Below are 22763 nucleotides of genomic sequence, written 5' to 3'. Positions count from 1 at the left end.
TGGATTTAAAAGAGAAGATAATTAAAGATAGGCTTAACAATGACCATGGTCATCCTGAGGTGGGAACATGACTGATACTTTGGAGAAAAGAAAGTTCACTGAAGATAGAATTGTGTAGATTAGTAAAGAAAGCAGGTAAGAGATGAGATCAAAGAGGTAGTTTACGAGCCCAATCAAGGGGGTCCTAACAGACTATATTAAGGACTTTGAATTTTGTTTTAAATGTGATTGCAGCTCATGGAAATTTATGAAGCAGGGGATTGACACATCATGTTTGCTATTTAGAAAACTGTAGAAAGTCCAAAGCATAATCAAGCTCTCTGAAGGTGAGAAGTAGTAGATGATATCAGAGACATGATAGAGGGACAGGAACATGAAGAACTCATAGAAAGGGTTTTTAGATCAGAATGAAATTGAGAATATTTTTGGCCACAGATTTAAAAAGAGCATCAGGGAACTTTAACAGAATGACGCTGTTCCACCAGTCTTTGGTGACTGGAACCAGGTTGATACCAGATCAATTGTTGAGAAATGGCCAAGTTATGGAAGGTGGAGTGAACACTTTCTCTTAGTTTTAATTTGAGATATGAAAGAAATAGAGGAACAACGAATGATATCAAGGTTTGGGGGCATTACCAAATGAGAAAAATAGAGCTGTCATTTATGAAAACTGAGAAGACTGGGCACCAAATAGACTTTTCTTGGAGGAGGTAAAGATAAGACATCAAAATGCGGTCTCCCATCAAACGCTCTTGGTGTCATGTCCTAGAAACCTCCCATTATTCATTCTGTTGTAGCCTCAGAGGCTTTATAAATCTTTTAAACGGAGTAAGTATACAAAAAGAGGAGTTGTGAAGACTGATTTCTGGAGCTCTCCTAAGTGAACAGGTGATAAAAATACAGAAGATTGATAAATTAAAATCAAGAGGTATCTTGGGTCATGTGAGTGTCCACATATCCAAAAGAGTGAAGCTGCATTGTGATAGTACCCCAGAGGAGGGAAGATGTGTGGCTTTCTAAAGGAGTTGGGAGGGCTGAGAAAACACAAACAAGTTAGACAGAAAAGTTGTTTGTATCATTCTGAGTTAACAAACAAAACTGCAATAAATTTCACTATAGTTGAGCTTTGATAGCTTGCCTAGTTTTTTTACTCAAATTAGAATTTCACATCCTTAGGCAAAAGGACTTTGACACAGTTATCACCATGTTGACTTCTAGAAAAGATTCACTAATTTATTTGGATATCTGTCAGTCTTTTATAAGTGCATATTTCTTATACCGTAGCCACAAGAAACTTCATTTAAGACATTTTTTAAAGATTTATTTATTTATTTATTTATTTGAAAGAGCTACAGAGAGGGAGAAAAAGAGAGAGAGGTCTTCCATCTGCTGGTTCACTCCCCAATTAGCCACAACAATCAGAGATATGCCGATCCAAAGCCAGGAGCCAGGAGCTTCTTCCGGGTCTCCCATGTGGATAGAGGGGCCCAAGGACTTGGGCCATCTTCTACTGCATTCCCAGGCCACAGCAGGGAGCTGGATTGAAAGAGGAGCAGCCAGGACTGGAATTGGCGCCCATACGGGATGCCGGCGCTTCAGGCCAGGGCGCTAACCCACTGTGCCACAGCACAGGCCCCAAAGTATAATAGTATATGTACAGCAAGATATCCAACATTATTTTTAGTAATAGGGCCAAAGCATATTTATATTACATTAAACATGGCTCATGTCATTTATAAATGCTGCATTGTCAAGGCTCACATCATGGTCACGAAAAAGAGTCAGTGTTCAAAGTCCGGAGCTCAACGTCTCAGCAGAGACGGATCTCGAATCAGTCACTTACAGGCAGGAAGTCGTGGGAAGGCAGTCACTCGGGGCAGTAGCCTCATAGTTCCCAGGAGGATGGTGAGGCGAGGAATTGGAGAGGTCCCCTGCTGAGAGGCCTGGTCTGGCTTTGTGGTTAGATTTGGCAGTAAGCTGATAAGGGGTCCAGGCAAGGCGGTGAGGCAGCATCTTGGCTGGAGTTTTGATCCCGTAGTCACCTATTACTAGCGAGCTGGCGCTTCAGCTCCACGTGCGAGGAGATCCAGAGGTTCACAGGCAGTGGGCCCTTTATCTGTTGTCGGCTTGTGTTGCTACCTGTTCCTCACAGAGTAACCGGCTGCCTCTTCAGCTCCAGATGTGCGGAGATCCAGAGGTTCACTCACATCGGGCCATGATCCTCGAGAGGATGGAGAGCAGTGCCAAAGGCTCTCCTTTTATCCTAATTTTCCTGGCAGCTCTCCTGCTTGTTCATGTTTGAACAGTCCAATCAGTTGTACTCCCTCTCAGAGTTCCCCAGGGTGCCACCAATCCGTTGTTTGGGACCTGGTGTTTCCAGCTCATTCTCAGGTTGCATCCAATCTTCCTGTGAGTAGGAAGGTAACTCAAGGTTATCATCCAGAGCACACACGTTATCGGACTGCCCAGGGATGTCTGTTTAGTCTGATGAGGAGCATCTTTCTGGCAAGCCCTGAGTTTGACATAAGTGATGTCATCAGTCTCTGGCTTGACATGAGTGATTCTTTTTTTTTTTTTTTTTTTTTTTTTTACTTTCACTTTGTGGGTAGTGGTAATTTTTGACTCTAGGCTTTTCTGTGGAGTTTCCACAGTCACCTCCTTCTGCTGGTCAGGTAAGCAGTGATCTGTGACTCTGTTTTTGTGACTCCTGTGGGATTCCCCACGAAGTTCTGAGGGGCTGGTGGTAGTGGTGTTTTTAAGCACAATTATGGGAAAGAAAGAAAAAAACTTGACAATCAACTTTACAAATCAATCACAAGACAGGACAAAACCCCTCAGAAAAAAACTGATTTGTACACGTATTTGCCCTCTCTGGCTTGCTACAGATAAAACGAAAGAGCCACCTATCTGGAGGGTGGAATCTTCATTCCCTTGCTATTCTCATGTCAACATTGGAAGCTCCCAATGAGTGGAGCGTGTACTTTTGTTTTGCTACAAGCAGCTTTTGAGAGACTTGAAGTATAATTCAGGACTTTGATTTTGCTAAAGATAACCTTTTGGGGGAAGCAGCCACTTTGCACCCTCAATTTCCACTGGAACCAACCTGACTGCCTATTAACCTCTCTGACTCTTCACATTGACTGAATGCCTTCTTTTTCCTCCTCGCCCCTATCATTTCCCCTGCCCCCTATTCCCAGGCAATTACTGATCTGCTTTCTGTCACTATAGATTCTAGAGATTTATATAAATGGAATCAATTTGTAGTTCTCTCCTCTTCCATTTGGCATAATCATTTTAAGATTTTTTTCAGGTTGTTGGTGTGTATTGGAAGAGTCTTTTTGTTGATGGTTTAGTAGTGTCTCATTGTATGACTACAGCATACTTTCTTTACCTTTTCTTCTGTTGATGGACATTTGAGTGGTTTCCAGCTTGTACTGTTATAAAAATAGCTTTTCTGAACTCAGTACAATATTTTTGTTAGGAAAATGGTGCAGTCTTATCTATGGTGCGGTCTATACCCTGATACCATCCTAGGCTCTTGCCCCGCTGCCATTGCTGGAAGCCAGGTGGCCACATGGTGCAACCGCCATGGTCAAGCTCCACCCCCACCCTAATGGGATTCCTGCTCCTATTTCCCTGTCCGCCCTCTGGCAAAGTTTTAAAAGGAGCTGTTCCTGAACACCTGGCTCTCGGCACTGGCACTCTCTGCTCTCTCAGTTCTCTCTCTCTTCTCTCTGCTCTCTTCTCTCTCTCTCTCCTGCTCCTCTCTCCTGCTTGCTCTCTTTTCTCTCTAGCCTCCTCTTCTCTTCTGTCTCCTCTCTCGCTCCTCTTCTCTTCTCTTAGCTCCTCTCACTCCTCTCTCCTCTTGACTCACTCTCTTCTCTCTCTTCTCTCTCTTCTCTCTCCTCTCCTCTCTCTCCTCTCCTCGCTTGCTCCTCTCCTCTCTCTCTCTCTCTCTCTCTCTCTCTCTCTCTCTCTCCTCTCTGTTTCACTCTCCTTCTCTCTTTTTCCTTCCTTGCCCCTTCCCTCCAGCCTGCTGGGTTTTCCCAATGAACCCTTTCCCTTACTCAGGTGTTTGGTGTGTTTTGTGATGATCTTACAATTTTGCATGGCACAGTCTTGTTTCTGTTGAGCAAACATGGGGCAGTAAAAAGTCTGGATCATATAATGGGCTTTACATATAACTTTTAAAGAAGTTGTCTTACTGTTCCAAAGTAGCTAAATCGATTTATGTCCACACTAGAAATGTGTAAGAGTTCAGATGCTTCATATCTTTTTCAGTCTTGTGGTAGAAAGTTGCATTTTCCAAAGAATAATGTGATTATTGTAGATGTGCAAGTGGTATCTAATCGTCATCTTCATTCATATACAAATAATACTGTTGATCGTTTTTTTTTTGTTCTTATTGGTTGTCTAAGTGTCTTCTTTTTGAAATGTCTGTCCAAATCTTATATTTGCATTGTATTTTCTTAATAGTAAGTTTCGAATATCCTTTATGTATTCTGCATGCACATCTTACAGATATGTAATTTTCAACTGATTTCTCCAAATCTAATTTGTTTCATTTACCAACATCCTGCTTGTGGCTAGAAGCTTTACAGGAAAGTGGAAGAAACCTTTTTCTGCCTCAGAAGACAATTTTATTTGGATTAAGTGATTTGTGGTGAATCTCCACCTTCTAGGGACTTACCTAAGCAAGAGTATTTTATCCAGTTGTAATAGATAAGAATTAAAGGGATGTCCTCTAAAAGGAAGCTTATCTGGGAAAAGTTTTGATCTCTTTTAAAAAGAGATATAGGAGCCGGTGCTGTGGCTCACTTAGTTAATCCTCTACCTGTGGTGCTGGCATCCCATATAGACACCGTTTCTAGTCCTGGTTGCTCCTCTTCCAGTCCAGCTCTCTGCTGTGGCCCGGGAAGGCAGTGGAGGATGGCCCAAGTGCTTGGGTCCTGCACCCGCATTGGAGACCAGGAAGAAGCACCTGGCTCCTGGCTTTGGATTGGCGCAGCGCGCCGGCTGTGGCGGCCATTTAGGGAGTGAACCAATGGAAGGAAGACCTTTCTCTCTGTCTCTCTCACTCTCTAACTCTGTCAAATAATAAAAAAAAAAAGATATATTAAAAAGAGATATAACCCCGCTTCTTCCACTCCAAATTGCCACATCTTCAAGTGTCACTTTGAATTACAGAGGCATTTTGCAGCTTTAGGATGCTAAACTGAGGGTAAGCTGACAAACTGAGGGAGGATCACCAGAATATTTTAAAGTATTATAGGTCCCTTCACAATAACTAAGATATGGAATCAAACCAGATGTCTATCAATTGATAACTGGATAAAGAAAATGTAAGAAAATGTAAGCTGTGTGTATATAAATATATCTATATATGCTGAGTATTTATATTTGTAAACTGTATATATATATTTGTAAGCTGTATATATATTTTTATATTTAAAGAAACGTACATATATATTATACACACTTACACACACAATGGAATACTACTCAACCATACAAAGAATGAAATACTACTGTCTTTTGAAAAAAAAGACACAACTGGAGACCATTATGCTTAGTGAAATAAGCCAGTCCTAAAAAGACAAATATCATATGCTTTCTCTGATATGTAGTAGCTAATATAGAATAAAAAAAAGTATAAGAATGAGATTGAATAATTTGAATTGAATTGAATAATTGAAATTATTTTTAGTCCATAATCTACATCTGATGGAACGGTGGTTTTTCTATTTTTTACTTGTTGAATGTTATGGTTAGTGGTGCATTAAGCTTGAGATTATAAATTGAAAGTATGTTAACTGCAAAATTAAAAAACAAAAAGGAAAGAAGGAGGATGGTTGGAGGAGGGAAGTAGGATTATCTTCTTAGAATTATATCTATGAAATATATGAAATCTGTTCTCTTTATATTAATAAAAATCATAAAAATAGAAAAATAAGTAAAATTTGCCAAAAATGGGTAATTTATGATGTTGAATTAGTAATGTCGGATCATACTGTCTCAGGATAATTTAATTCTGAAAAGAAACATTTTTAAAAATTACTTTGTACTTCCTTTATTGTAGTTATACACAACTTCATTAATACAATGTATGCAATACAATGTGTGATAACATAGATACAGTGATTGAAAGTAATTATGCTACATGAAATCCACACACTGAATTCAAGAATTGGAACCATTGTTTAAGGCTTGCAGTTAACCATAAATTCCCAGATATGGTGAAACCTCCCAAACTGTGGGTAAGCCTTTTAAAAATTACTCTTCTTGGCACTCATTTTTCAAATCTTTCAGCTTCACATGGTTTCCTTTGTGAAGCTATTCAATACAGATTAATAATCACTAGCACATGTTAAGCACTTAATACTTGCATGGTTTTAAATCGTTTATCTCATTAAATTATCATTAAAATCCTATCAAATACAAACTATGATTTTCCAAGTTTTACAGAAGAGGAAATTGAGGCAAAGAATAATAAGTTACTTGTCCAATTCACAGTAGAAAGTGAAAGAGTCGGAATTTGGTTCCAGACATTTCACCATATAAGAAAGGCAACAGAAGCCTTGTACTTTCATTTATTGTTTTTGCTGTGTCGTTACTAAAGAGTCTCTTCATTTTATTTGATTGCATACATTTTCACTTTTTTGTACACTGGCAACAGTGACCTGCTAATGAGGCAGCTATGACTGTCTATAGCATTCCTCATGACATTCTTCTCACAGGTTCAAAGGGCTTGCTTGTCTCAACATCAATCCACTCATACTTTATGAGATGCATGCAGGTTTAGTATTTATCCTTCGATGACTGTTTTCACGTTATCTTAGGTCCCAGTTCCTGCCAACAAGATTTTTGGGGTATTAGTGAATGACTGCTCAAATTTTTTTGCCTCCTGAGCCAGTTTTTTGCTTTGAATGAAACTCTTCTCTCAATCTATTTGCCCCTGTAAATAGCTTACCGAGACAATGTATATTTCTTTTAGTTTGATGCTGTTTTGCTCAGAAAAGTGAAAATTTTGGAGGCAGGCAATCTAAGTCAGTAAATATGAGATGGTATATTAATCAGGATGACTCTTGATTCAGGTTTCAAAGGATGGATTTCTTCATCATCATGTATTATGCAAGTATATTATGCAACACCAATTTGGGGATAGATAGAAAAGTAGGCTCTTGTTCCTCAAGAGACTCAAAGAATTCAGATCAATCAAGCAAGGAAGTATGATAGTAATGATATCCTATTGAAGTCAGATTTTGTACAGAAAATCTTAAGGGTGGATCTTGGTACTCCAACTCTGGCTCTGAAAGCAATCATCTGAGTTCAAGGGATTGAATTCAGTTTTGCCTTGGTTTCCTTGTCACCGTGTTGAAAAGTAGCATATTAGCCTGAAGAAAAAACAAGTTTTTATGTAAACAGAGAAAACAATTTAGGTGGACAGGGAAAACAAATAAGAGGATGATTGTTAATGAATACCAGTATTTTAAATATATGAGTATGTGTCTTTTATTTTGTACCTGTTTGAACTTTTGTGGAAAATGAGCTCTTTCATAGTTTTGTACTGAATATGATAATTTTCAGTGGACAGATAGGTTCCTACTTAAGCCTCATTGTCTCCTCCTGATAAGAAAAAAATTTTAAGAAGTAATACATTTCTACATTAGCTGAAGTAACTTGAGATTGAATAAATCCTAATTGAGACTGGCTAGCCTAGAATTTAATGATAATTAAAAGGTCAACAACCCTTAAGGCTCTTTTCCTGTTAATGCAGAGGAACTTAAAATATTTCTCAGGCAGGGCTCACTGGACATGTGTATGGTGATGTGCTTAACACAATCATTTATTATTTTCAAAATTTTTTCTGTGTAGGTAGGTACTGATTGTGAACAAGCAATTTTGTTATTTGGCATTGAAAGGCTAAGGATTTACTGATATATATAAGATTCATATATCTTTTTAGGGTATTTTCCCATTTGAACTGCAATGCAATATTGGGAATTGTGCCCTTACTTAGTGGTGGTGGTAGGAAACATAGCTCTAGATTTCTAGTGGTTTTTCCAAGAACTGAGACAGCATGAAGAAAATATTGGTCTTATTGGTAGTTGTTTTACCACACAATACAGAGACTCTGAGAAAGGATAAATCCTCGTTTAAGATTATAAGTCACATCATTGTATATAGCTTTGATTTGGGGACAAACTGTTCCCTGCCCCTTACTTGTGATTCTTCATACTGGCATTATGGGAACAACTTGAGATGAGATGATATATCTAAGCCATCAGGGACTTTTGGTCGCAAAAATACCTTATTTGGGAGCTTTTTATCCAAGAATGAAAGCATAGTTAGCACAGAGATAACTCTTTTGAAACCACACATGTACAGAAATTTGAGTAATACAAAACTACATTGCTATTTTCACTTTCCAAGTGTGGAAGGATAATTTAATAGTAGTATCCCTTTATTTAAGAATGTTTTTCCAAGTAAAGAATGGAATTTAAGGATAATCAAGGCTATACTTCTTTGCGTGTGTCTGTAAATTTGTAGTAGCATGAGGGGAGTAAGGAGAATCCTGCATTTGAGAAGGTTTGTGTCCACATATTAAAGGAAATGTGGAGAATGGCAAACAGCTTCTTACCTGATTTTTTCTTTCCATTGGATAAAGCAATATCACTTGCAAAAATACTTCCTTTGACTTTGTTAGTTAAAGCTTACAGGCATTATATATGGCCAAAATCTAACTTATTAGCTTCTCATTTGTGTGTTCATGAACAATTGAGGGATAAAGAATTATTAATTTTTTTTTATTTTTGCCTTCATGTATGAGGAACAGTTGATAAAAATGAATTGTTTAAATACTTCTTCATAAATATTTGTTAGTATATACTTATTTTTTCTTATTTGTCTCAGCAAGCAAAGGAAGTTTGAAACAAACAATTCTGTATGTGAGATATATGTCCGAACATCTAGCAACACAAAGTGTAAAGAAACTTTATTCTTTTGCATTTATTAGTAGTTAAAGGTGGATACAATCATGAGTTCAAGTTCACCTCTACCACCTCATAGCTGTGTCACTGGTCAAAGTTACTCAGTGTTTCTAAACCTCAATTTCTTATCCAGAAACTAGGAAAACTAAGAGTCTCAAACCAATGGCATCATTGAGAGTACTGAATGAGATATGTGTATAAATTACTTAAAATAATACTGGCATAGAGTAAGTGTTCACTGAAGATTGTCCATTCTAAGCCAATGATAAACCTTAGTTTGTATACAGCTCTTTACAGCTAAGCTTTTTTCCCCATTCAGACTATTTACGGAGTTTACTCAGAAGTTTGTTTTCTTTTTGGCCTATAACCCATAAGAATTGGAGAACTCAGAGGGCTTCCATAGCCTTGGAAACTCATGACCGGAGCATAGGGAGACTACTGATGCCATAGACAGGAGTGTCATCTATTATTTTTCACTTTATGTTTCTGTGTGGGAGCAAACTGTTGAAATCCTTACTTAATGTATACTAAGCTGATCTTCTGTATATTAAGATAATCGAAAATGAATCTTGATGTGAATGGAAGGGGAGAGGGAGTGGGAAAGGGGAGGGTAGTGGGTGGGAGGGACGGTATGTGGGGGAAGCCATTGTAATCCATAAATCGTACTTTGGAAATTTATATTCATTAAATAAAAGTTAAAAAAAAATCTTAAAAAAAAAAAAACGAAAAAGCAACAACAACAACAAAAAAATGACCTTTGACAACATTAAGCTTAAGTGGTTTTTGTGTCTTTCATCTTTCAAACTAATGTGATGGTAATAAGCAGCCAATTTCATAGTTTTGTGAGGATAAAATTATATTCCATGTGTCCTTTGAAAAGTTAATACAATATTAGAGTAGACACTTTACCTTCATTATCTTGGTTAATCCACCCAGCAGTACAGCATATAAAATATTAATACTTTAATTTCATTCATGATAGAGGTAAGTTTCGAAAAGCTTAAGCAACATGTCTGAAATCACACAGTCAGGAAATGATAGTGTCAAGGCTTTATTAAAGTTCTGTTTCACTATAGGATTATGATATAAACCAACTCGATTAACAATTTCCCATTGGAAATTTAAAAATTAAGGTTAGTTATATGATTTCATTATTACTGTTTTTATTACTTAGTGAAACACACAGTGTTGATGTTACTTAATTCAGCACAGAGTGGTAACTAGAGGATTTAGTTACTCCATAAGTAAGTTTCCTTTCCACTGTCTGTGTAATAATTGGAGGAATGATGGAGTGTATATAAACAAAAATAAGTAGGAAATAATAGAACATTTCAAGCCAATATTGTGAGAGCCTAGACTATTTAACAGCTGTGGATCTGAAGATAGATATGGGTTACTTATGATATCATGGACAATGAGATAACAGAATAGATGAATTGAGCATATGAAACACAATATAGAGTAAATCTAGGTAGCTGAATCACCAACAAGACACTGATATGATCAATTAATTTGAATTCAAATGAGTTGGCTTTTGAAAGTGAAGTAAATTAAGAAAGTTGGGTAATGGTTAAATTTTTTAAGTAGGGGAGATGAGATATAATCAATGAAATCAGTAATATCTTTATTTTCCTAGGCAACCACCTTGTATTTGTGAAACATCATGAAAATTTAACTAATCAAATTCCTCTGTCTTTTAAAGTATAAATAGTAGAATCATTTATATTACAAGAAAGTGATTGAATCTTAGTTCTGCCAAATCCTATGAAGCCTTATACAAGTAATTTGTCTTTCTGAAATGTCTTTTCTTCATTAACTGAGTGGATATATCTAGTATGAAGATAGAATGAATTACATCAATGAAAGTGTTTTCTAAAACAATAGAGATCCTGAGAGATCCTTTGTCTCCCTTTACATTTTGCCAAATTCCAGTTTAGAATGGCATTGATCTTATATCTCTACCTATTTTCATAGTTGTGTTCATTATTCCTGGATTATTCATTATACTGTTTTTCACTACTATATGTTTCAGCTGCTCTTTTCTTCCCAGATAACTGTGTAATTTTCCTCTGTCAATGCCCTAGTATTGTGTGTGCATGCATGGACACACACACACACATAATCTTTTTGTAATTTTACTATCTCAAGCAAGAATGCTTCCTTCTCTTCTTCCACACTGAAACTACAAAACAACTCAATGATAGGATTACCTTTTCTTTACTATATGGGGCTTGCTAAACACCAACAGGATTGAATTACATCTCAACTCAATTTCTTCTTATAGTTTAAAGCATTACATTTTGCTTTATCTTGATGGAATGGAGAAAGTGATTCTACAAATGCAATCCTTCCCCTTCCTTAAGTGCTGATATTTAATCCTTATTGCCTTTTTTCACAGAACTGTGTTTTTCTAGGTTAAATAAATCCCCCTTTTGCTTTTTCTAATCAACCTTATTTACATGGAGATTGATTAATGGAGTTATAACAATCTTTAGCAAGGAAATTTCTGCATAATATATATGCAGATTCATTTGTTATCTTTAATGGCTGTTGGAAGTGCTTTGGCCATTAACATCAAGGATAATTGTTGTCTCACTAGGTATATTCAGTAGATCCCTAAAGAGGATATGATTGAAATATATCAGATAAGATTAATTTTTTCAATAATGGAATTGAATTTGTAGTCTTTCTTTAGTGTCTAATTAAGTCAATATAACAGTGTGAAGAATTGATTCACTTTACTGGTAATTGCTACATATTTATGAGAAATAAGATTTCCAAAAACAATATCCTCTTCCTGTAGGTACGCTGATATGTTAAAACTTTGAAACCATCGCTCAGAGCCAGGGAATATCACAATGAGGTAAAAATAAAAGCTTTTAAGGTTGTTTGCAGCAAAGGCTAATGTAACTAATCTTTATACTTCTTCTTATTTTGATGAGAATAGAATGTTTGCAGCTCATGAAATATGCTTTTTACTATATTCCTTGAGTTGTTCATATTTCAGCACTTCTTCTGCATTTTCAAGTAGTTCAGTGTCTATCTTACTACTGTTATATTTTAACTATATTCACCTGAACTATGACATTTTCAAAGATCCATCTTCTTTCCTCTACTAAATACATTTAAATAAAAGTCATATTTCAATAATTTCTGATGATTTGTGGAATTTGATGTCTTACTCTCTTCTTCCTGGGCAGATTGTTAATGCATCATTCTCCAGGTAATTGGCCTGTAGGTCAGGATCTAACTTTAACCTATAGAAGGTATTAGAAATATCACTCAAGCTAAGGGTGGTATATCAGACATTATAAAAATCCACAGGGGCATTTCACTGATTTTAAACAGGGGTTTTTAAAAAGTGCTTGTCATTTGAGGAATTTTTTCAAGTAAGAAAGAATAGGCTAGTTTTACTCCTTTGTCTTAATGGTGTCATGAATTTTGGAAGAGAAAAAATTATATTCATTAAATAAAAGTTAAAAAAAAAGAAAATGAATTGGCTGCTCCCTCACTAACCAAATATATAATAGTCACATTTCAAAAATTCTTTTGTTTATTTGACATTGCAGTTCAGAAATATAACCTTACCAATTAATATGTCCATAACAACAGATTTAACAGCTCTTCACTGAGGCTTCTGGATTGACTTATTCTTCAATGAAGTTTAGTGTTAATGAGGTAAATGTTCACAAAAATGCCTCTGTCAATTTTAGTGTTGGGCTGGCTTTTTTAACCTGTTCTGCTGTTTTAAAGATTTTGTATAGGTTGCTATGCAGACAATTTGCAGTTTACTCTTTTCTTTTTTCTCTTTTATTTTCACATTCATATTTTTATTTATTTGAAAGACAGAGTTACAGAGACAGAGAGGTTTTCCATCTGCTGGTTCACTCCCCAAATGGCTACAATGGACGGAGCTGAGCCGATCCAAAGCCAAGAGCCAGGAGCTTCTTCTGGGTCTCCCATGTGGGCATAGGGGACCAAGCACTTGGGCCATCCTCCACTGCATTCCCAGTTGCATTAGCAGGGAGCTGGATCAGAAGTGGTGAAGCTGGGACTCAAACCAGCTCTCACATGGGATGCTAACACTGCAGGCTGGAGCTTAAACCCATTGTGGCACTGTACCACAGCGCCAGTACCTACAGTTTACTCTTGAAAAGCTATTTAGAATGGTTGCTGTGAGAATTAAATATTTAAATGACACAATATAAACCAAATATATGATGCATCATATAAATACACATACAAGCTTATATTAGTAATATCTATCATCAGGATCTAATATAATGAACCATAATATTTGATTTTCTGTAATGGAATTACTTATTTCATTATTCAAATATGTTTGCTGACATAGTTAAAGATAATAGATTATGTAATCAGATATTAAAGTATGGTTATGCTAAGAAAATTTCTTAATTTCTTAAAATTTAAAGTTTCTGAGGCTAGCATTGTGGCACAATGGGTAAAACCACTGTTTGTGATACTAGCATCCCACATTGGGATGACAGTTGGAGACTTGCCTGCTCTGTTTCTTATGCATATTCCTGCTAATGCTTCTAGGAAAGTAGCAGAGGATGACTCAAATACTTGGGCCCCTGCCACCCATATGGGAGAACAGGACGGGGTTCCTGATTGCTGGTTTTGTCCTGACCCAGACCTGTCTCATGCAGCCATTTGGGGAGTGTACCAGTGAATGGAAGGCCTCTCTCTCTCTCTCTCTCTTAAATAAATAAATAATTTAAAAAATTTTCTGTTACAAAATTGTCTATGAACAGTTTTGAATCTGTACAAAATAAAAAACTAAAAATAAATTTAAAAATACATTAATTCAAGAAGGAAGATATTTCTACTCCCTTCTCCTTCTAGTACATTGAAATGGCATTATATTAAAAAGAAACAAAAAAGTAATGAGAATATGATAGACATATGGACAAAAATGAGGGAAAAAAAGATGGTACTGAAATTTAGGAGAATGGAAAAGTTAGAGAATCTTATTAGCAGATGATCCTGAGTAGGGTGAATACCAGCTCAGAGCACCCACAAAAGGAGAGTACTATAGAGGAAGGAACTCTCCATCCAAGTGTAACGTTCATAAATAGTAGGTAGGGAGAACTGAAATGATAAGGCTTATATATGTAAAGAGACGTGATTAAGGGCCTGCTTTTAGAAACCTGTGAGCATTGGTCTACCTTTTTCATGTTGTGACTCTTCTTCTAGGCACCTTCTACTAAGTAGTGGCATTTACCCTCAAGAAAGACTTGAAAAATATTCTCCAAAGACAGTGCTTGGTCAGTCAGTTTGACAGGGTCTGTGCTGTCAGTTGAGAATAGTAAAAATGGAAACAACACACCTATCTAAAATTCTCTGCTTGGCTTCCAGAGAATGATGATACCCATGTGAACAACCCAGTCATTCACAAAAATGACTGCTGCCAGTGGAGGAAATTCTTATTATATGAATTAACCAATTAATTGTAAGCCAAAAGTGAAGAATCATGAAGAATTTTAGAAAACTAACAGATTAATGACACCAATATCAACCATATACAAGATTCTAGAAGAAGCAAACAATTTTTAGGGAAGAAAAGAGAATTCAAAACACAATACAGTTTATTCTTTCAGGAAGATTTGATAAGACATTTTTCTGAAAAATAAGAAAATGGCATCTACTTAAAATAACATCAGAGGAAAAGAGGAGTTCATGGAAATTAAAGATAAGGCACCAAAAATTTAAAAATCAATATATGGGTTGGGGAAAATGTCTGACAAAGACGTTCACAACAGAAGTATAGTAGACTATATTATAGGAAAGTTAACTCTACCAAGCATTTAAAGAAGGACTAATCCTGATTTCTGTAAAATATTCAAAACAACTGAAGGAAAGAATCCTCCCAAACTCCTTCCATGAGTCCAGCATCATCTTAATTCTCAAACTAGTAAAAGATACAACAAAGAAAGAGAACAACAACAACAACAACAAAAAACAGTATTCCTGATGAAACTGATATGGGATAAGGCAGGTAGCTAGGTTAGGGCCAGGAGCTAGAAGCCATGTCTCTCATGTTATGTAACCCTATCTGCCACCTGTAAGTCAAAAGACCCTTTCCCCAGGATGTACCTCCCCCTGACCTGGGGAAATTACTATGTAACCACTTCCTTATCCAAGTTCATAAGAAGGTAAGCAACAGGGAGGAGTGTTTTCTCATCCCATGGACTCAAAGGAGCTGGGTAATAAAATGCCTTTAACTTCCACTCATTTTTTCCCTTCCTGACCCATTCTATTCCTGAACATGGCCTGTGTGTGTGTGTGTGTGTGTGTGTGTGTGTTTGTATGTGTGTGTGTCTCTGTGTGTGATTTTTTCACCTTTTTAAAGAATTTTATCACTTTGTAAATTGTATTTATGTCAGTACTTAGAATATTTCTCTAAGTAAGAGGCAAGAAAATTGAGTTGAGATATTTAGACCCCACCTAGCCTATAACATACATGCAAAAATCCTCAGAAAAATACTGGCTAATTGAATCCAAGGACACATTGAAAATATCGCCCACCTGGACAAAGTTAAATTTATCATAGGAATGCAGGGATAGTTAATATATGCAAATCAATAATTAAATTAACAAATTGAAGAATAAAAACCATATATCTCAATAGATGCAGAGAAAGCATTTGATAAAATACAATTACTTTTGTGATAAATACATTAAACATATTAGGTATAGAAGGAGCATGCCTCAATACAATCATGGCAATATTTGACAAACCCATATCCAGCATCATATTGAAGGTGGAAAAGCTAGAAGTATTTCTAATATGATCCAGAATCATATACTGAGGACCACACTTACCATTACTATTCAGAATAGTTATGGAAGTTTTAGCCAGAAGCATTAGGCAAGAAAAAGATATCAAAGGGATACAAATTAGAAAGGAGGAAGTCAAATTATCCCTGTTTGCAGATGACATGATTCTATGTATAGGGGATTCAAAAGACTCCAAGAGAGACTATTGGAACTCAAGTAAAGAATTTGATAAAGTTGCAGGATATAAATCAACACACAAAAATCAATAATCAATAGCCTATGTATACAGAGAAAATGACATGATTTAGACAAAACTTGTAAGATCTGTCCCATTCACAATAGCTACAAAAATTTGAATACCTTGAAATAAATTTAACCAAAGATGTGAAAGATCTACAGTGAAAATTACAAAACATTAAAGAAAGAAATAGAAGAAGACACACAAAAAATGGAAGCATCTTTATCCGTTTTATGGATTGGAAGAAATAATATTATCAAAAAGTCCATACTACCCAAATAAATTTACATATTCCATGTAATGACAATCAAAATACCAATGGCATTCCTCTCAGATACAGAATAAATGATCTTAAAATACATATGGAAACACAAGAGACCCTGAATAGCTAAAGCAATCTTAAACAGAAACAATGCCAGAAGCATCACAATACCAGACTTTAAGACATAATATAGGGCGGCACCGTGGCTCACTAGGCTAATCTGCCTGTGGCACCAGCATCCCGGGTTCTAGTCCTGGTTGGGGTGCTGGATTCTGTCCCAGTTGTTCCTCTTCCAGTCCAGCTCTCTGTTGTGGCCCGGGATGGCAGTGGAGGATGGCCCAAGTGCTTGGGTGCTGCGCCCACATGGGAGACCAGGAGGAAGCACCTGGCTCCTGGCTTGGGATTGGCACAACGCGCCGGCCATGGCAGCCATTTGGGGGGTGAGCCAATGGAAGGAAGACCTTTCTCTCTGTCTCTCTCTCTCACTGTCTAACTCTGCCTGCCAAAAAAGACATATTATAGAGCAATTAAGCCTGTTGCTTTCAAAAAAAAAAAATAGACATATGGACCAATGAAGCAGAATAGAAACGCCAGAAATTAATTCATTCATCTACTGCAAACTGATTCTTGACAAACAAGCTAAAATCATTCCCTGGAGAAAGGATAGTCTCCTCAACAAATGGTTCTGGAAAAAGTGGATACCCTAGAGTTGAATTATGAAACAAGATCCCTACTTTACATACTATACAAAATAAACTGAGAATGGATCAAAGATCTAAACCTAAAATATGAAAACATTAAATAATTAGAGGAAAATATAGGGGAAACTCTGTAAGACATTGACAGAAGCAAAGAGTATTTGAATGAGACACCAGAAGCACAGGCAATCAAAGCAAAAATAGACAAATGAGATTACATCAAGCTAAAAAGCCTCTGCATTGCAAAGGAAACATTCAATAAAGTAACATGGCAACTTACAATATAGGAGGGAATATTTGCAAACTATGCAACTGATAAAGGATTAATATACAGAATATACAAGGAGCTCAAGAAACTCAACAAAAAACAAAATCCAGTTAAGAAATGGGCAAAGGACATAAACAGGCATTTTTCAAAGGATGAAATTCAAATGGTCAAAAGACACATGAAAAAATGCTCATGATCAATAGACATTAGGGAAATGCAAATCAAACCACAATGAAGTTTCACCTCACCCCAGTTAGAATGGTTATCATTCCAAAATTAAAAATCACAAATGCCTGTGAGGATGTGGAAAAAACAGTGCCCTAATATACTGTTCATGATAATGCAAACTTGTTCAAATGTTATAGAAGACAGTGCGGAGATTTCTCAGATATTTAAAATTAGATCTACAATATGACCTACAATCCAACTCTTGAACATTTACCTAAAGTAAATGAAATCAGCTTTTGAAAGAGTTATCTTCCCCCCTGCATGTTTATAGCAGCTCAATTCACAATAGCTAATATATGTAATCAACCCACATGTTCATCAATTGATGGACTGGATAAAAAATGAGGTATACATACACAATGGAATTCTACTCAGCCATGAAAAAAGAAGGAAATCTGCTTTTTGGCATTAAAATGGATGCTAATGTAGACCATTACACTTACTGAAATAAGTCAGATCCAAAAATACAAATATCCTATATTTTCTCTGATTTGTGGTAGTTTACTATAGAATATAAAATAATGTAATGTATATGAGTGAAACTGATATCTTGTGTGATTTGATTATTGTTTCTATCCCTTGTATGTATGCCTGTGGAACCACATCTTTTTACTTGCTGAATTATTTATCTAGTGATGGAGTAAGCCTATAATTGTAAAATAAATTGAATGTATGTTATTTGCAAAATTAACTGAAGAAAAAAAGAAATAAAAGGAGGTGGGAAGTGTCATTTTTTAAAAGTTGTATCATGAAATCAGTTATATAGAGATATATAACATATACATGTGTGTGTGTGTGTGTGTGTGTGTGTGTGTATGGAGAACAAGTCTATGGAATAGCCATCTATATAAGTGTTGCAGACAGAACAGTTAAACTTAAGGATTATTAAGATATAGTACAGAAATAAGAGAAAATTTTTGAGTGTTGAAGAAAAATAAAACTATTGATTCAAAGGGTCTACTGAGTTCTGAGTATGATGAATGAAATTAAGATCTAGATAATTCCTCATTCGGTGTCATTACACCAAAGATTAAGAAAAGATCTAAAAGTCATCTAGAAAAAAAGACAAAAACATAAAAGTAGGTTTGTCTATGAAGGAATGATAAAACTATAGGCAGGAGAATTCCAGGTAATGACATAAGATTGTAGAAGAGAATGTAATAATGCCTTAAAGCAGTGAAGGGCAGTGCTTTCTGATTAAGAAGTCAATTTTCAGCCCACCTGCAAGGCCTGGCAGTGGACCTGCCTTCTTATGTATCTAACCAATTAACCCACCAAACATCACTGATTGTATTGACTGGTAAAAGACTTTTCCTGCTAAAATGAGTTTGTAAACCTGGAAGAGGTGAATTCTTCTTCAAATTTGAGACACTAATGCAAGTCTGAAAGGATCACAAACAATCAGTGAAGCATGCCACCACCAAAGGAACAAAATAAAATCCCAGTAATTGACTTTAGAGAAATGGAGACATGCAAAATACTTGACAAAAACTTTCAAATAATCTTAATTAAAGCCACCACCAAAATTAGCAAATGAGAGTGAGAATCAAATTTAAAAAGAAAAAAAATGCCAAGCTTAAATAATTATTATTTTTAAAAAGAAGAGAGCACTTGCTATTATGCATCTAAAAATTGAAAACAGAAGAAATTGGATCTGAGGCCAGCACTGTGGCATAGTAGGCTAAACCTCTATCTGTGGGGCTGTCATCCCATATGGTTGCCAGTTTGAGTCCCAGCTGCTCCATCTCTGATCCAGCTCCTTGCTAACAGCCTGGGAAAAGCAGTGAAAGATGGTTGAAATCCTTGTGCCCTTTCACCCACATGGGAGACCTGAAAGAATCTCCTGGCTCCTGTCTTTGGATTGGTTCAGCTCCTTCCATTGTGGCCATCTGGGGAGTGAACCAGCAGATGGAAAACCTTTCTCTCTGTCTCTCCCTCTCTCTGTCTATAGCTCTACCTCTCAAATAAAGAAATAAATAAAATCTCAAAAGATAAATAGGATCTAGGAAATACTAAACTAAGGTGTATAGTGAAAATAAATCCCAGGATAACAATGGCATTATAGCCCTTAGTATAAGAGTAATAATGCCTTAGTTTTTATAAAGTCAAATGCACCAATTATATTTATTTAATCCTTTCTCTTAGATATATTTCTGCAGCCATTCAAAACCCATGTTATCAGAACTTTTTTTTTCTTTATAGTTCCCCTCAAATAGACTTGTACATAATTTTCTACATAAAGTTTCCTTCTCCTGTTATAGGGGCATGAATTACTTTTCTTTCATGTGATATGTGTATCTCAGTGTTTATGTTCATGCATCACCTATGTCATCTGAGATATTAAAGCTGATAGTCAATTATTTGAGGGGAGATAAAAGGATATTTGAATAGATGACATTAAAAAGATTCCTTTTAACCCTGGAACTTTATAATTTTATACAGAGATAGCAAATTATTTTTCATTTATAATTGTCTAGGTAAGCAGTGATCTATCTAAAATTTTATAAATGTCAAACAGAAAATATTTCCTCCATAGTCTTCCAATCTTTAATAATGTGGCAATGTATATTTTGAATTGTGTATATGATATTTATTGACTGTATTATTTTTGCTTTTATCAGTGGCTACTCTTTCCTATATAAATGTGCACATAATGTATTATCAACCTTTTTACCATTTAAGAGAGGTAGGCATCCATCCATCGTACTACTATAGCATAGCTTGGCTAACAATTTGAATGTGCAAATATTAAAATTATTTTCCTTGAGCTATAAAATGACTACGATATATAGCAGGTGATTGATTCATTAAATAAGCAAATAAACTTGCTATTATTGATCATCCCAATAATATTTAAAGAATTCCCACAGAATACAGGAATGAATAGTATTTTATGATCTTAAGTCATTTTTGATTTGGGAAAAATACATAAAAACTATACACTTAACTAACTTGCAGTGATGTTTCTCAGTATTTTATCCATTGCTGCTTTACTTTTATTTAGCATTTTAACTTTTTTTGTAAGGTTCACTCAATGTCTTTAGCTATATATTGTATAGCCCTTTGCATAAAAACTGAAGTTAAAAAAAAAACTTTTCTTTCTAGTCAGCATCAAGGGAGGATATAAAATACACAAAAATTCTTCTCTTCCTGGATACACTCTCTGCAGTTCCTGGTTGTGAATATTTCTAAGAGTGCAAAACACGCTTCTATTTCTTATAGTGAAAGTTACTAGAAAAACATGTTGCTAACTTGTATCCTTTGATAATAAAGAGTTAGTGGAATATAGGTCCTATCCCAATATTGAAGTTGCCTTTTCACTGACATGTACCAATAAATTAGGGAAACTATAGAGAAGACACACAATTTTACCTCTTTATTAAATAAATAAACCATTTGGGATTTGTGTGTCAAAGATCAAAAGTTTAGACTCTTTTATCCTATAAATGTTTACCACTTAATAACAAAATAGGGAGGCATGAGCTCAGCCACACATTAGTTAGATATGTTTATATCTGGTACAAAACCAAGTCCAGTATATAATGAAAAACTCAGCTTGGAAGTATTTTCTAAGTGGTTAAAGGTAGGAGAAAGAAAATGTGGTAAAGATGAAAGTAAAATTATATTTTAGCATTTTGTTTGAGCAAAGGTGTCTACAGTCAATTTTTTAAACGATAATCACTATTGTTACAGAATTTAAATTATCACCATGGGGCAGAAATTGTGCTTCACGCTTGATGGAGAAGGTGTTTGATCAGGGTGCAGATGAGGAAATGTTGCAGAAGAAAGGTTAACTGACATTTTTAGGGTCACTCAACTAGTATGTGGTAGTTTCCTTTTCACTACGAATTCTGGTGTCTTCTATTCCAAATATGTGCTTTTAACTGTATTTGAAAACTCACAAATTCATGTAGATGAAAGAAAATATTCCCTCTATCTTTCCTAAAAGGCCAGGGATATCTAGCAACCACCTAGCAATCCTTGACTATAAAGGGGTAAATTGGTACCTGCACCACAGACTTTTTTTTTTAGCAGTAAAATATTCGGGCTCTTAGAATGAATCCAAGGATCAAATTTGCTGGACCTCAGGTCTATACTAAATGTTGTGTGAACTTTAAGTTTCTTCCCACTTAATGAGAATATTTAACATAAATAGGTAGGGGCTGACACTGTGGTGCAGCAGGGTAAGCCACCACCTGTGATGGTTGGCATCTCATATGGGTTCCTGTTTGAGTTCTGGCTGCTCAACTTCCTATCCACACCCCTGTTAAACTGCCTAAGAAAAGCATTGGTACTTGGGCTCACAGGTATTGGGCCCCTGCTACCCACATGGAAGACCCAAATGTAGTTCCAGGATCCTGGCTTCTGTTGCAGCCACTTGGGAAGTGAAACTCAGGATGGAAGATCTGTCTGTCTCTCCTTCTCTAACTATAACTGCCTTTTATATAAATACAGAAATTGTTCGCAAAATGTAGTCTACAAAGAAAGATAAATTGATAATGATGGTGACAATAATGATGATGTTATCAGTAATAGTTTAGAATATTTTTTCATTTGTAAAGCACTCTCTAATATATAAAATCCATGGAAATAGTCACTTGTATCAAACCCCAATCTACATTTTACAAATGAGATCATTGTGCGGCTTCATAGGTGATCTGATACAAATGTACACTTAGTAATTTTTAAAACAATAGTAACCACAACCTACTTTTTAAAAGAAGAGTGTAACTCATGACCTCAGCAAGAATTTCTAAAATCTGTCAAGAATTTTTTTAAAAATAAAATGTATAGTTTGAGAGATCCAGAAAACCTAGAAAGTTATGGTTTCAATGGAGGCCAAAGCTAACAGTTGTGCTTTAAAAAATCTAGACTTAGACTGACATGATAGAATATGCATTAACCTAAAGTACCAAGAGTGAAACATACGACTTAAGGTTCCATCACGTTGAATGGTTAAAGAAAATGTGGTATGTATACACAATGGAATACTAGTCTTAGTCAATCCTACCATTTGGGACAACATAGATGAGCCTATGATACACTACGTTTATGGGAATAAGCCAAGCACAAAGGAATAAATACTGAATTCTCTTTCTTTTGTGGAATATAAAAAAGTCCATTTCATAGAAGTGGAAAATAGAAAGGTAGTTACCAGAGGCTTGGGATAGGAGTGGGTTGGAGAAATGTTGGTCCAAGGGATAAAAGTAGCAGTTAGACAAGGAGAGTAAGTTCAAGAGCACTATTGTACAACATGTTGACAACACCTCAATATGCC

At 35.8% G+C, this 22763-nt stretch overlaps 1 pseudogene; it reads right to left on the bottom strand.

Annotated features, from left to right (window-relative positions):
- Positions 1-2311: 2311 nt before the first annotated feature.
- Positions 2312-22763, bottom strand: part of LOC100346569 (GTP-binding protein 10-like) — a 58899-nt pseudogene continuing 38447 nt past the window's right edge.

This window comes from Oryctolagus cuniculus, chromosome X (genome assembly GCF_051225735.1).
Source record: "Oryctolagus cuniculus isolate XC-2025 breed Fujian yellow rabbit chromosome X, ASM5122573v1, whole genome shotgun sequence".
NCBI lineage: Eukaryota > Metazoa > Chordata > Mammalia > Lagomorpha > Leporidae > Oryctolagus > Oryctolagus cuniculus.
This window is presented reverse-complemented; position numbering and strand designations above follow the sequence as displayed.